The following is a 15984-nucleotide window of genomic DNA, read 5'->3' on the forward strand; positions in this document are numbered from 1 at the left end:
AGCCATTGAGTTATCATCTCCTTCGAGAGATCCTTGCTTCGGTAATTACTTACCGTTGCCTCAACTGCCCTATCCATATTTAGATGTTTAATCTGGATGGTTGTGAATTGGAATCTCTTCACCCACTTTTTCAAGGATTCGCTTGGTTCTTGAATAAGACAATTCAAATCTTGCATTGATTTACTCTCCGGGATGGAGGTGATGAAATGATCGGCAAACTCTTTAGACATTTGTTTAAAGGATCTAATGGAGCTAGACAACAACTGATCATACCAATACGTAGCTAAATCTCTCAAGGTTGTTGAAAATAATTGGCATATGAGGGCGTCGGTAGCCGTCACAGTTTGAAAAGCCCTAAAATATTTTTTCACATGAAGAGTAGGGTCAGTCATACCATTATATATCTTTGAGAAGTGGATATTTGAATCCTTTTAGTATAGGTTGACTCATGATTTCTGCATTGGGAGGAGTATCCACGTCAGTAGTCTTTGGCATCCTTGATTCTAACCCCTCATGATGAAGTTCATTTCTGATGAGATTGTACACCTCTTCTTTCAAGGAAATTTTCTTCTCCACCTTCGGTTAGGCTTTGGCCTTTGATTTCTTCGATCCGGAGACCTTGAAACCTCCGGCCTTTTTCGATTTACTTCATAATGATGAATCAAGGATTTGGTGGAATCATGACGAACACCCTTATGCCACTTTGGAGATCTGGAACTTTCCAGCTTTGGAATTTTCTTAAGAGGTGAAGGTGATTGATAAACGCCTTCACTATGAAGGACTAACATGCTTTTCCTATGATCTTCCATGGATCACTTCAAGCTGAGATTCTTTTGAGAATCCTCTATTCTTTGGACGAGTTCGGACTTCATGATGTCTTATTGAACAAGCCGTAGAGCCATGCCTATCTCCATATCTGTTTGTCTCTCTTGCCTCCTCAAGCTCAAATTCTCATCACCTTTATTTGAGAGTCATGCTCCGCTCTAAGAATATTCATGGAGTCCTGGATGGAACCGATGTTGTATATCAGTTGTTTTGTGAGCCCATCCATGAATCTACGTTGTTCGTGATCTAATGATCCCAAACAAACCTTGATTTTTTGATCTAGAGTCGGAAAAATATACAATGGTTCTAGTGGGTTATTGCTAGCATCAATGAGGCCATGATTAGGTGCAATCGAAGTGATTGGGATGTCAACAGTTTGCTGGAGAACTAGGTGAACCATAAAGCTATGTAGATGAGCCATTTGCATAAAGAATGGTCCATGTTCACCGCACCAATTGATGTCTTCAATTATGAATAACACTTTCTGATTTATCTTCCGCTTGAGCCTTCTTCTGTAATAAAAAAAAATCCAATATTTGAAGTTTAAACGTATTAATTAATTCTTGAATAGCTATGTTTAATTTAGTTTTTTTAAGAAAAAATAATTGTATTTAAAAGAGGGATAATTGTTTCATTAATAAAAAAAAGTAATATATCATGACATAAGTAATTAAAAAAATTACAATATAAAAGTATATCACAGAACTTTAAATTTACATCTTCAATATCGTAAAACGTGATAGAGCAATAGTACACGGTGCTTAAAACAATTTTTGGCATAATGACAGGAAATGTGCTCTAGAATCGATTTTAGAGTCGTTTTCTTTAGAAATAACTTCACAATCCTTCAATGATTCCGATATGTGTGATAGTAGTCAAAACTTTATGCTTTTCCATAAAGAAAAACATGATAACGCTGATATAAAGAGACATACCACAACTATTAATATAGAGAAAAATACTGAAAAACTCTAAATAAAGGAGAAACTATAAAATCTATATGTAGTAATATATCAATCCAAAAATCTAATAAAGTAAAAAATGTTTGTCTTTTGGACAATAATCTAAAATCTTGATGAAAAAGGTTAGAAGTTTTTTTAGTGGCTAATGGTTCGGTCTCTCGCTCTTTTTAATTATGGGTATGCTATGCTTAATTTAGGTATGCACTAGTATTGGTGATTGATGATTAATAATTATATGAAATTAATGAAAAACAAGGGTCATGCCATATATATATGTAATTAAAGATGATAGCAATCCTTGAATAATTACATTAATTGAAGGACTACTGTACTGTACTACTATCATTATATTTATTTGGGTAGGTTTTTTTTTTTTTGAAATGATTTGGGTAGTTATTAGGTACTAGACTTACCTCAATCATCCAAGACACATTTTAATATTATAGTACTGCCAAATTTTGGCTTCGGAGGTAACCGTGCAGCAGACGTTTTGATTAGATATGCTCAATTTTTTTAAGGAGTTAGATTTGGTTGCATTTTTTGTTGGATTTTGTAATGCTTTTTTAGGGGATTCAATAATTCCATTTTGCTTTTAATTGCCTTTCGCTTTTATTCATTGTTTTAAAAATCGGATCGAAAATCAAACTGAATTGATAATTGGATCAAAAATTAATGAGTTCAGCCGATTAACTTATATTATTTAAGGTAGATGCTATTATTATGAAACTGGCTAGGCTTTTAAATTTAAAATTTAAATATTTAGTAAATTTTTTTTATATTGCAAATATAAATTATTTTTTTAATAATATTTATTAATATATATATAAATAAATACTACTAAATAATATTTTAAATTTTTAATGTTTAAGTATTAGTATGATATATAAATATATATTATAACTAGTAATAACAAATGAAAAACTAACTTAGTGGTAAGATGTGTACAATGGTCCTTAGCGGCCCAAATTCAAATCCTACTTTCTACATATTTCTTATTTCTTAATTAAAGATGGATGAAAAATTAACTAGACTAAACCACTCAACCGAATTGGTTCACGGTTAATCCAACCGGTTTAAACAGTTCAATCCAGTTTAGTAGGCATTTAAAAACCAATATCAACCTAAGCGAAACAGTCGAACCATTCGGCCAGTTTTCATAACAGCGTTTGTAGCTTTATTTTTGATTTTTTTTAAAAAATTTTAATAATATTCAGATTCGGATTAGAAGTAGGAGTGGGTGGCTGGGCAGCAGAGCTAGTCATAAGCATAGGCAAAGTGTGCGGCTGATAAGTCCTTAACTTACGTATTTATGCATGCATATTCATATTATATTAATGCATTTAGCTTAGTCTAGGATAGGTTTTGGAAAGATTTCACTTGTTTGTTCATGATTTCTCCAGAGATAGGTTTGAAACACTTAAAAGCTCAATATGAAGGAATATCAGCAAGGAACATATCAAAGACAGAAGAAAAGAGCCAAATTAGGGCAAAAGTACCAGTCCCGATCGTGACGCCCCAGTCCCGTTCGTGATCGTGCCCAAAAGTTCACAAAAGACAGAAGACCATCTGTCGCGGTCGTGACATATGTCGCGATCGTGACAGAGAGATCTGCCAACTTTGCATGGCAAAGCAAAGTCACGAACGTGACACCCCTGTCTCGTTTGTGACTGACGTCTTCACTGCAAAAGGACATGATTCTTCAGTCTAAATACATCTCTTTCATCCTGAATCATCATCTTTCTTCACCACGGGTTATGACTCTCCATGACAACATTTGAAGAGTTATCATATTTAAGAGACATGATTCTTCATCCACTATAAAAGGATACTCTTCTCATAAGACAAATATACAGAAAGAGAAAGAAAGAAGAATAATACAGAAAAGTTACAGGAAGTACAACAAGGAAGATTCTACAGTTTCCAAGCTTCTATTTCCAACATTGAAAGAAGCAAGATCGAGAGATACACTTCCTTGAGATACAAGATACAAGATACAAAGAAGAAGACAACTAGAGGCATGACAAACCTTACAAAGACAGTAAAAGGATTCACAACCCCTATACTCTCACTTGTTACAGTCTTTATTCTATGTATTCTTTACTTTTGACAAATCATTAACACTGTCAAACACTTATTTATCAAAATTACAATTCAATCAAAGTGCAAATTATTCTATGTTCATTATCTGATTCTATTACTACTTCTATAAATATTCCAGGGAAATCCATTTAAGTAAGACATAAGAATAGTTATCATTTTATGAAGTTAGAAGAGACTCAATTCATGAAAGGATAATTGTATCACATGATCCACTTGTTTCGTTTTTAATTCTTAATTCTAATTCACTATGATAGGTCGAGGAATTAGAATTATATATCTAAAAGCATCCAAGTTATTTAATTTTGGATCGAGAGATTGGATTAAATATTTCTATCTGATACAACTGCAGTAAGTTTGAAAAGTGTTTTTGAGTTTAAACTTATTAAAGTCTATATGTATCCCGAGCTATGCACATAATAGAAACTTAGAAAATATAATTTAAGTATTATTATCATTCTTTCTAAACAAAACTATTTTACAAATCAAATTTATTTTCTGTAAACCAAGAGAAAACGAACTTATAAATTAAATTTATTATAGTAGTTAATCAGCGTTCTCTGTGGGAACGATATCTTATTATTAGTACAAGCGGAACCGTGCACTTGCGGAATTCGTCTAACAGCAGTCGCCCAGGACCCATGGTCAAAAGGGACCTAATGTTTTTATTATTATATATACATAGTGTTTTTTATTATTATTATAAATGTAGTTATAATAGTTAGGGTAAAGTTCAAATAAAACCCTTGTGGTTTCACTAATTTTCAGATAAAGGACTGTGGTTTAGTTTTTGTCAAAACGAGGACTGAGGTTTTCAACTTTAGCAAAATAAAGACTTTTTCGATTGATTCTATTAAAATCACCCTTAACAACTTCAAAAATGACATATTTTAAGAACTACTAATATTCTAAACAACTTTAATTCTTCAACTTTTTTATTTCGAGATTATTTAGATGATGTTTGGTAAAGAGAGAGAAAGTTAATGTTTAGAGAGAGAAAGTTCCAAAAAAGATGAATTTCTAAAATCGAAAATGTAGTTCCATAGAAAATATGACATTGAACAACTTTAATTCTTGAACATTTTCATTTTCAGGTCGTTAAAGATAGTTGTAATAGCATTATTAAAAGTGTGAAAGCTCAGTCCTCGTTTTGACAAAAAGTAAACCACAGTCCTTTATCTGAAAATTAGTGAAACCACAGGGGTTTTATTTGAACTTTCCCCTAATAGTTATTCAAACCTAAAAGGGGACCAAATAATATGATATTTTAGGTCTAAATGAGCTGAAATTTATATTTTAAACTTTTAAGTATATTTTTTTATTGTCAATGATCCATTATCTCTTATTTTACCTAGGGTCCATAAATTGTTAGGACTGGACAGCCAACCTAGTTAATTAGAATGTTTAGTTACGACTCTTTTTTCAAGTTTCGCATCGTTTATTAAAAAGAATAGAGAAAATGTATAAAATCACTCACAACATTAGCGGTCAAAAGTAATTTTATTTCTAACATTTGCAAGTTGGGCCAAATTTTTCTTAATGTTTGAAAGTTAAACCAATTTTCAGTTATTATTAACGAAGTACTTTATGAAGTTATATATCTCGTTATCTCCACTTCACCTCTGGGCTATATTCATCATCAGTAACGGATCAAAGATACGTATACACATGAGAAAAAAATTTATTTCATGCTCTGCACCAAACTAAAAACAAATTGACACATAATATTTTTCTTTTTGATATTTTTTTCTTACACGTGTGTACACATGTGTTTAATCTGTTTTTTTTTTTTGACAATGTGTTTAATCTGTTGTTAATTAACATACAAGTGGAGTAGAAATAACGAGATTGATTACTACATAGAGTAATATTGTAGTTAGCAATAAAATTAATCCAACTTATAAACATCAAGAAAATAATTACACTATTTATAACGACGGGAGTAAAGTTATTCTTAATTGCCAATGTTAAAACATTTTCATACTTTATTCCAAAACATTTTCATACTTTATTCCAAAACATAATTCCGAACACTACAAAATTATTTTTTGAATTGTTAGTTCAAAAGTTTACTAAAAATAATCGTTTTTTTTTTTCTTCACACGAAGGCTAAGAGCATGTTTAATGATTGTAACAAAGGTTTGCTACAATTAGGTATCACTTAAGCATAAAAAAATATCCATAAAAAATACTCCACTATAATCCTTTGTCACTTTAAAATTTAGTAGGATTCACTTGTCATAAATACTATACATTCACTTAATTAATATATAGTTAAAATTCCAATAAAATAATTAATTCAATACTTATTAATAATTTCATAAAAAATTATATGTCCAATAAAATAATTAATTCAATATTTTTTTTGATAAATTGTCCAATTACTCGGTCAGAGGCTCATCAGACACTCTGTAAGTGGATAATCTTCCAATTAAAGCTTTTTATATATGTTAGGACTCGAACTCGAGATCTGCCTTAAGTGCCATTAACCACTCAAATGAACCTTAATCGGTAATTAATTTAACATTTATTATTATTTTTTTAAAATTAAAAAATTAATTAAATACTTATTATTGACAAATCAATAAAAAAAATTGACAAATAATAATTAAAATTTATAGGACTAAAAACAATTAACAAATCAATAAAAAAATCACCTTAAAAGAATAAAAAAATCATTTAATAATATTTTTTTGTTGTACTTTTCTTTATTACAAAATGTAGTAACTTACTGCATTTTGTAATAAGAAATCTATTGGTCCTCTAGTGGTTGGATGTTACAACTAACAAACTTGTAAAACCCACTAAAGGTGCTCTAAGAAGTTAAAAGTGATTTTTTTTAGCATTATTTAGTTTCTTATTAAGAAACGAATGAGACTTGACAATAATAAAACCACATCTTTTATATTGAAATCTCATAGTTTAGGTTTTAATTTTCCAAATAAAAAGTGTAATTGGTATTATTTAAGAAAATTAGCTAAACTTGATTTGTCTCTTATATGGCTGAAATTTAATTATACAAAATTATAGGGACTAAAATTGGTATTTTTAGACAGAAATGATTACAAATTACACTTCAAGTCCTTAGTCAAGATGATACATCACCACTTTTCATTTGCCTGTAGATAAAGAGTCACTTCTCATTCTGAAGGTTGGAGGAAGAATTCAAAATTATCGGTGAAGAGAAGAAAACTCCATTGTTGAAGAAGCTCCATTGTTGTACTCAAAGCTTTGCTTGTCTTCTATTCATTCTTCTCCTATTCCTAGTGAGATAAAAGAGATAAAAGTGTTAGAATACAAATATACATTCATTCTGTGAGAAAGATCAAATGTGTAGCTTGGGTCTTGTTAGGTTCTCACCATCTCCTAGTAAAAGTGTGTTAAGTTCTTAAGCACTCGTAAGCTCAAGGTAGTAAGAGTTTCTCAATTAAGCTCTGTAAAAATTGAGGGGTGCGCTTTTCTTAGTATAGCTCGTTAAAAATTGAGAGGAGATATTCTCAAACACTCGGTAAGTTTTGAGAGAAGTGGATATCAGGAAGATATTCACTTGGGTAGCTTTTAGGTTGTAAAAGGCATGCAGGCTTGATACTTGCCCGTTAAAAGAATCACAATAGAAAATCTCGAGAGGTTCTCTCGGGACAGGACGTAGGCCATAGTTGCCGAACTTGGATAAATTGTGTGGTAAGCTTTTCTATCCCTACTCTCCTTATTCATTGTCTTTATATTTTGGTTGCAAATATCCCACCGTGATAACTTTTATTATATTTGCTTAAAAGGTTTTAAAGACAATAGCATATATCTTTTATTAAAAAGTACTTAATTTGCACACTTGTCTAATTCCGTAAATATTTGTGTAAGAGTGCAAATTAATACTATTGAGCATATTTTTAATAAGCAAAAAATATAATTTTTAAAAGGCTAATAAATACTATTCACCCCCTCTAGCATTTATATTGTCATATTGGACCAACACAACTTTCTTTCTTTGTTTTGCATTCTACATATTTCTTTTCTATTTGAATCCTCCACCTTCTTTTGATTATTTCTTTAAAATATTAGATTTGAGTCAAGATGGGGAAACTCTCCTCCTTGGGGCCAATGTAATACCGAAATTGGCTGTGGACTCTTTAGAAATCCACTTTGATCACTGAGATCCTTCAAACGAGAAGGCGCATTTGATGGAGAAAATTCTATTTTCCAGGGGCAATAAAAGATGATTAAGTCTAGGATTCCTAAGAAAAAATGCATAATTAAGAACAAACTCCTATAATTCAACATATGCCGTCAAAAGTTACCGTTAAAATCTTATAGGATATGTTCCCTGGTTGAAGGAGGTAGATTATCAGATTCCTTCTCTACAGGCTGAAAAGATACATTTCATCCATTCAAATAAATTAGTTAGTTATTAAAAAGAATTAACAACCAATCTCTTCTTATCGTTTAGATAATCAGGAAACATTCACTAACTACTTCTAATCAATCAAACAATTCTAAACAAGCTTCATAATTTAATTTGATTGAAAAGCATTAAAGTGTGAAAGAGATGCTAACTCTACTAAACAATCACACAAGTGAGATTATTTAAAGTATATCAATTCCAATTCACAATATAAATTAAAAGTTTGTCCATAATTAATTATGTTATTTGCTACTTGTATCAGATGATTTAAACGATTACGTATTTAAGCACCTAATTAGCAAATGACTAAAAGTAAATAATCAAATCAAGGATTCAATTAAATCATGCAAATGTGAATAAAAATGGAATAGAAATTGATTACTTGAAATAGATGAAGACAAATAGTATAGAATGATCTCACAATTCCATTGTCCAAGACTTAAATTCTCTAGCTAGAAATTGGAGTTTATTTCATCACAGAAGAGAGAATACGCTAAGAAAGATGAAGAAAGATGAGGAAAAATCGATGTCTACCAAGAAAGATGAAGAAACATGAAGAAAAATCCTATGTAGAATTAAACTCTCATTAAGATTCTTTTTTTGAAATCCTAATAGAATTAAATCCTATAATAATGATTTGACATATGTAAAATTAGTAATGAAAGTTACAAATGGTAACATGATTTCCCTAGTAACCCGATCTTTGATAAGGAAATGGTTAGGCTGAAATTCAAAATAATGAATTATTATCTTTAGTGAAATTTTGAACTGATAATAAACACTTTGTGAGTTTAAGAATGTGAAGTGTATCACTGATTTTCAAATTTTGAATTTTAGTATGCCTAGAGTATGAGATATTCAAACCTTGCCCATTTCTAAATTGAACATTGTCATACTCCTGACAGGGCTGCATTTGTTGCAGTTGATTCTGATCTTCCATCATATGAAGAGTGGCTCCAGTATTAGGGCACTAGGGTTGATTTGGCCTAGTGGAATCGTATGGTTGTTTCCACGAGATGAGCCTGAGGATGGGGTCCATGACTGTGTTTTCGAGGATATTGTCCCTGATATTTCTTGCTTACATCTATTATTCCAATGGTTCATATCGCCACGGAGAAAGTAATCTCCTTATTTTTTGTGATTTTTTTTGTATCATGAGTTTTGCTACTGACTTTAGCCATATGTATGACTAGAGTCAGCGACTCAGGTGTCACCACAAGGGTCTGTGTACTTGCTATTAGTGTATTATATGATACCAGGCGATCTTGGAGATAATAATAGTCAATATTAGTACCCTTTTGTGTTATCACTGTCTGAATATTCTTGTGGTAATCCTCCCCAAGATTTTAAAACAACAAAGGTAACATATGCATCAAGAACGAGTTCCTTGATGCTTCCAAATCGTCAATTATAGTTTTAATGTTTTTTCATGTAGACAACAACATATAAGTCATTCTTTTTTAAATCATATGGGTCAAGGCTTAACTGAAATTTACGATTACCCAAAACCAACTCGTACTCTCAAGTGCAATCCAAATATCATAAGAAGATTTAAAATATGTATAACTGGAAATACCTCTTCATGTATCGAACTAAGGAGAAGTGCACATACCGTACTCTTTATACCAGTCCAGTCACTAAACATAAGGTTGAGAATGAAATCAGCAGTTGTGGTAGCATATGGAACCCTATTAAGATATTTCTACGATGGCGGAGGATCATTGATGACATGATCATAAAAGCGGTGAGACTGAAGAATTGCCTCCATTTCCCATAAGCCAAAATTATGGGGTTTTAACTTGATATTGATTGTGATGTTGGTAGGCGTTGAGCAAGGAAACATTATTGTGATTGGGGAATTATGGGCGGAAATAAGGTTGGCATGGTTCATGTTGAACGGTGAAAGAGGGATGGGATTTGAGAAAATTTTGGTGTTTGGGATTTAGGCAGCGGTAGAGGAAAGACAGTTATTTGAGGTATGAATTGAGCATGGTGGTTGAAATTTTAGGCGAGGCACACCCTTACCAACCGGTCGAAGTTTGATGTGTGGTGAAGGAAGATGGCTCGAGGTTGAAAGTTGAAAGTATGGGTTGTTTGTTGTTCGGGATATGAGTTTCCATTCTAGTTGGAGAAGATATACGAGCTGGTGACAAAGGATTGTGGCAGCTGATATGAGGTGAACAACAACTCGAAGTGCTAGGGTGAGAATAGGGTTGCATGTTTGATGAGGTTGTCGTTTATGTGAGCAGAGTGAAATTGATCTCACCATAAGCGAAGAAGTCTGTTATATGGTGATCAGTCATTGGAAGGGTGGCAATGATGACCGGTATGAAAATTGCAACCGTTGGAATGACAATCGTAGCAGCAGGAGGCATGGAATCAATAGCAGTTTCGACGATGGAAGCAGCGTTAACTGAGTTTTGTGTCTCTGATGCCATGTTAGATCAAGAGATATATTAGCAGAAGATAAAGATTAATTAAGATTGAAGTAATTCCATTGATTAGGGTTTGTATTTCTCACAGATATAAATACAAGAGGAAACTTATAGGATATACACAAGTAAGAGATAAGTGAGAGAATAATAACTAAGTACTAATGATCACACTAATAAATATATAATTATCCAAAAGATAATTACTGGATAATTATCTCTAACAAGAATTAGATATTAGAGAATGTGCATCTTCACATTCAAGACGGAGAGTTTTCTGGAATTAATGCTTTTAGAAGCAATAGAAATAAACCATGACATATGACGTATAAAATGAGTAAAGTTAAAGAGATGAAGCATTTGAGAGTTGATGTAAAGAGCATGGCGATTGATTTGAAAAAAAATACTATTCAGTTAAGCAAGAGAGATTGCATTAAATTCTTAAAACATTACAAAGGTGGGGATGAGGACGAATGGTCCAAACTCCATGACCAACTAAGGAATCAGTAGCCCCAGGCAAGAACATGAGTCACATGATTTGCTGATCGATGAATATAATTGATAGAACAATTATTAAGATCCATTAGAATGGATTTACAAGCAGAGATAAAAACACCAAACAAAGAAATATACTCTTCTGAACTTTGAAGCGTCGCCACAACTGAAGTAGAGTCTGTCTCAAATATAACATTAATATATCCTCTCTTTTTAGCCTAGCTTAAAGTTTCTCGAACACCCATACTTTCCGCAAGCAATGGATCCACAAGACAATTTAATAAATCTGCTTGAGTTGCCACAAAGTTACTATGAGCATCACATACTATACACCTAAAACCGACCGTAGAAGAGATAGAGAAAATCACAACATCAACACTACACTTTAAAAACCAAGTGGGTGGTGGGATCCAAGCAGAGCTCGATTGAACTAGGACGATGCATGGCAAGATCACCGATCGGGCTTGCTTCCAACTTGACCACAGAGCAGTGGCACTAGAAAAGATTAAACCCGTCGGAGAAGACTTCCTATTGCACACGAAATTATTCCGATTATTCCAAATACTCCAGCATAACATGACAATAATACATAAAGCATATGTATTTTTATTATTCATAATAGAACACCAAAAGCTCATAAAATCATTAAAAGTACCGCTCAAATCGCCTATATCTGACAACCGCCATGTGGAAGTCATCTTCTCCATTTGAAAGACAAAGAGGGCAACTAACATCTATCGAAACATGACGATGGATTAAAACAAAGAGCGAATGTAGCGATTTAGATAAAACACGCCATAATAAGTCCTTCTTTGGGGGGGGGGGGGCACATGTAAATTCCAGAGCTTATTCCACATTGTCGAGGATGAAGCATGGTCAATAGCAGTAACAGCAGCAGTTTGAAGCCTCTGATACACAGATTTGACTAAGAAAATACCTTATTTTATCCCAAAACCAGTACCAATTATCAGCGGTAGTACGATTACTAAGCGAAATTTGAAGAATGTGTCTGACATCTCTATCATTGAACAAATTGCTAACAATATTCACATTCCATCTATTCCCAACTGCAAATTTAAGATTATGTACCATTAAATTATTAAGAGCATGAGGGCAAGATGTTTCAACGTAAGGATGAGCACCATCTGGCAACCAAGGGTAGGACCAGACATTAATACTGTTACCAGGACCAACTAAACATCGAGCATCATCTCTTATAATGTCCTTGGCAGCTAGAATACTTCTCCGGACAAAGCTTGGACTATTTATCAACTTCGCCTCAAACAAAGAACAATCATTAATCATTATAGTATCTAGCTTTATAGACCCGAGCAACGAGAGGACTAGGAGCAGTTAACAAGTGTCATGCTTGTTTGGCTAGGAAAGTAATATTTAGTTAATTCTAATTAATCTAGCTTTTAGTTAATGTATTTTGTCCCAAAACATTATTATTTAAATTTTAAATATTTCCAGATTACTCCCCCTAATGTAATTAAAAAAACGTGAAGGAGACGATGAATTTATTAGTCTCCAATATTAATTCCCAAAGGACAATATCTTAAATTGTCCCAACTTATTTGTCCTATATAATATACTCTATTATTTTGTGTATAAATCAGACCACGCCCCCATACTGATAAACCTGAATATTACAAGCACAATCCCCATCAACAAACCTTTCCGCTTCGAAGCAGCGTGGCTTCAGCATGGTGAGATTCAAAATTTCTTCCAGCAAAAGTGGAAAAATGATGTTCATATCACTGAGGGTATCGCTGCTATCACCCTGGATCTGAAAACCTGGAATCTGAATGTATTCGGAAACATTTTCTATAGAAAACAGCGGCTGTTTAGACGCATTGCAGGGGTTCAGAAGCTCTTGGCGAATCGATTTACTCAGGGTTTGGCACGGTTAGAGAAGAAATTGCTGTTGGAGCTTAATTCGACGCTGTTGCAGGAGGAAACCCTCTGGTTCCAAAAGTCCCGAGTTAAATGGCTAAGATTTGGGGATAAAAACTCATTGTTCTTCCATACGTCCATAATTATTCGACGATGGAGAAACAAGATTGAGGGACTCAGGGATGAAGCAGGGAGTTGGGTTTAGGAGAAAGGTATGATACAAGAGCATTTTATAAATCACTTTGCTACGCTTTTTACCGAAGAATCAAGTGAGCCTTCATTGCACACCTCCTGCACGTTTCCGTCACTGGCGACGCTGTTGCAGCAGTAAGGGGTGTTTCATGCGCCTGAAGTTCGTGCTGCTCTATTTGTAATGGATCCTTTCAAAGCTCCTGGCCCTGATGGATTCCAGGCCGGCTTTTACCAGAAGCTTTGGCAGATGATTGGAGCGCAAACCACAACCGTTGTCCTGGAGGCCCTGAATATAGGCATGCTACCCGCAAGCTGGAATGACACTTTTATTACGGTGATTCCAAAAACGGCAAATCCGGATAGGATCACACAGTTACGCCCCATCAGCTTATGTTCAGTTTTGTATAAAGTGGTAACGAAATGTATTGTTAATCGGATGAAATCCTCGCTTCGCTCTATCATTGGCCCTACACAAAGTAGCTTTGTGCCAGGAAGATAGATATCTGATAATATAATTCTCTTACAAGAAACGATTCACTCTTTCAAAAGGAAAAAGGGTCACAAGGGGCTCATGGTTTTGAAGCGGGACCTGGAAAAGGCCTACAATAGGATCTCTTGGGATTTCTTACGACATACGCTAGTTGAGGTGGTCTTGATAACTCTTTGATTAAGCTAATTATGGCATGTGTCTCAGGTTCGAATATGAGTGTCTTATGGAATGGGAAATCTCTACTCGGGTTTCGCCCAACCAGGGGACTTAGACAAGGTGATCCCCTATCACCCTACTTGTTTGTGCTCTATTTAGAAAGACTCAACCACATAATATCGGATGCGGTTAATGAAGGCCTGTGGAAACCGGTTAAACTCTCCAAGGGAGGCCCAGCTCTATCCCACATTTTTTTCGCGGATGATATTGTTCTTATGCCGGAGGCCTCGGTTAATCAAGCCATGATAATTCGTGATATTTTGAATAAATTCTCTAACTACTCTAGACAAAGAGTTAGCCTCATGAAATCTTGAGTTTTCTAGTCAAGCAATGTGTCTGATTCCGCTAGCCTGGATATTGGAAGAGTGCTGGGAATTGCAAGAACCACAAACTTGGGTAAATATCTAGGTATGCCAATCATTCATCAACGAGTTAATAAAGAGCTGTATGGATCTGTTGTGGAAAGGGTACAAGCAAAACTGGCTGGATGGAAATCAAAATCTCTGAACCTGGCGGGCCGGCTAACGCTTGTTAAATCAGTCATAACTGCCATCCCGAACTATACTATGCAGACTGCGTTACTTCCCAAGAGTATATGTGATCGTCTTGATAAGTTGAATAGAGGGTTCCTCTGGGGCTCAGTAGGGAAGGAGAGAAAGATGCACTTGGTAAATTGGAATTTAGTGTGCAAAAGGAAATGCGAGGGAGGCCTTGGGGTCAGAAAAAGGAGGAAATTTAATGTTGCAATGATAGCAAGACTTAGCTGGATTGCTCTAACTGATCCGGATCCGCTTTGGGTCAGAATCCTTAGAGCCAAGTATGGTGGTAACAGATGTGGCTTTGATATGTTATAGGCGAAAGCTCCAAATTCACCCACCTGGAAGAGCATAGTTGCAGGTAAACTAGTGTTGCAGTATGGAGCTGCGAAATTGGTTTACAGTGGAAGCTCTACGAAATTTTAGAAAGAAGTGTGGTGCGATTTTGAAGTGTTGAAATCGAGCTGTACAGCAGGTCTAGGGATGGAGGAGTCGAGCAAAGTTGTTAGAGATTACTGGGATCCTTTGCGGAATTGTTGGGACTGGGGAAGCTTAAATGGCTTGCTGTCTCCTTCGGACCTGTTAAAGGTAGCAGCTTACGCCCTCAGCCTGGACAAAGATGAGTCGGATGGTTGGTTTTGGCCCCACAGTGCGTAGGGGAGCTTCTCTGTTCGGTCCGGATATGATCTGCTGGTGGAATCTTTGCAGCAAAGACGCAGCCCGGTATGGGAAAGTATATGGAAGTTGAGCATCCCGGAAAAAATCAAAACTTTCATCTGGTCGGTTTTACACAAGAGCATCCTGTGTAACACGAATCGAGTTTGTCGAGGCCTTGCGAGTTCCGATGAGTGCAATAGCTGTCGACGAAGTGAATCGATCCTACACATTTTGCGGGACTACAGTGTTGCTCAAAGAATGTGGACCTTGTTCATCCCCTGGAATTTTTGCACAGCTTTCTGCAGCGGTGATTTAAAACACTGGATCCAACAACCTCTGCTGTAGTCGCTCTTTCCGGAAGGTAACTTGGCCGACTGTGTTTGCGTATATAATTTGGGATCTTTGGAAAGGAAGAAATGCCTTAATATTTGGAAGAAGTAGCACCAGAGAAAAGGGAGTTGAACAAATCTTGTAGCAGTGCCTGGAATTTCAGCAAGCCCAAGTGATGCTCGCCGACTCCGCTTCAACGACCACCCATAGAGTTTGGATTGGTTAGGCACCTGTAGAGGATGACTGGGTAAAATTAAATACTGATGGAGCTTGCAAAGGAAATCCGGGCAAGGCTTCCGCGAGAGGTTTAATTCGAGGAAGACATGGGGATTGGCTTGGGGATTTTGGAGTCAGTATTGGATGGTGCACAATGACGTTAGCAGAGTTATGGGGATTATATTTAGGGATGAAACAAGCGTGGGAAAAGGGCTTCCGGAAAGTTGTTGTGGAAGTGGAT

This window comes from Euphorbia lathyris, chromosome 2 (assembly GCF_963576675.1).
Source record: "Euphorbia lathyris chromosome 2, ddEupLath1.1, whole genome shotgun sequence".
NCBI lineage: Eukaryota > Viridiplantae > Streptophyta > Magnoliopsida > Malpighiales > Euphorbiaceae > Euphorbia > Euphorbia lathyris.